This window comes from Oryctolagus cuniculus, chromosome 13 (genome assembly GCF_051225735.1).
Source record: "Oryctolagus cuniculus isolate XC-2025 breed Fujian yellow rabbit chromosome 13, ASM5122573v1, whole genome shotgun sequence".
In the NCBI taxonomy this organism is placed as follows: Eukaryota; Metazoa; Chordata; class Mammalia; order Lagomorpha; family Leporidae; genus Oryctolagus; species Oryctolagus cuniculus.
In genome coordinates, this window is record NC_142879.1 from 21,315,001 (window position 1) to 21,316,439 (window position 1,439).

The window sequence follows — 1,439 nt, forward strand, 5'->3', positions numbered from 1 at the left end:
GCAAGGGCCCGGGAAGTAACTACGGAAAGTGGAGCAGCCTTTGCCTGAACAAGAGTGTGGCGGGGGGCCGGCCCTGTGGCGCAGCCGGTTAATGCCCTGGCATGAAGTGCCGGCATCCCATCTGGGTGCCAGTCCTAGTCCCGGCTGCTCCTCTTCCAACCCAGTTCTCTGCTGTGGCCTGGGAAAGCAGTGGAAGATGGCCCAAGTCCTTGGGCCCCTGCACCCGCATGGGAGGACCTGGAAGAAGCTCCTGGCTCCTGGCTTCGAATTGGTGCAGCTCCAGCCATTGCGGCCATCTGGGGGAGTGAACCATCGGATAGAAGACCTCTCTCTCTCTGCCTCTCCTCTCTCTGTGTAACTCTGACTTCCAAATAAATAAACAAATCTTTAAAAAAAAGAGTGTGGCAGGGACCAGGCGCTGCCCGAGGATCAGACGGTCAACCCCATGGCTGCGTCACAGAAAATCAGAAAGAAGCAGCTCAGAGGAGCTACGGTGTGAAGAAAACGCAAGTCTTCAGAATGTAGAACAAAAAGACTAAAAAGGGCCAACCAAAGCTGAATTCACCCATGGACCATCTTCTCCAAAATATACAAGAAAAAGTTCAATAAAGATAGATATTTGCTGACTGTCTATTGGGTGTTTTTTTGTATAAATAACAAGTGCCTTCCAACGACAAGCTAAATTTGTCAATATAAACTTGGTTGCTAAACTACACTATGCATAAAATGATATAGATACTCTACACAATATGACTCGTTTCTCATTTATTTGTCCCTGCAAGAAGGCAGGACTGAGAGAACCTTCTATTTGGAAGACAAGGTCCAAGCATATATAAGTTGGTACCACGTGAAATAAATTGTTTTGCAAATTAAAAAATCAAAAAGAAATGCAAGTGGGTGCGTAAAAGGTTCAGGCAAGTTACAGGGCACCCCCAAGCGGCCACGCTGCAGCCCTGTGAGCCGGTCCCCGCCGGGAGAGGGGACAGCTGGGGTAGCACATGAGCGCCTGCTCTCTGTGGGATTCTGGGACACACTATGGGGAGGGACATGAATAAGAACTCTTGGTTGTCTGGGATCATCAGGGTTGGGTCAAAGCCTCTGGGGTGCAGTCGTAGGGACAGGGAAGAGCTGGAATCATGCACAAACCGACATGGAACCCAGCGCCAAGGGACAGGGACCAATGACCAATGAGAGCAAAGCAGGTGGGGAAGGGACCAGCCGGACCAGCGCAGCTCCCAGCAGACGCTTGCGGGACTGACCGGAGCGGGCCGGGAGAGATGCCTGTCCCGGGCTCAGCCTCCCACAGGCAGGGAGACCGGAGGCTCTGAGTGCCCCCGGCCGCCAGGGTGAGGCCTCTCGCGAACTGCTTCCAAAGTAGGGCCCTGGGTGGCAAAGCGACGCTGGAGGGCAGCACCAGCGACACTCTGCACACTCTGACG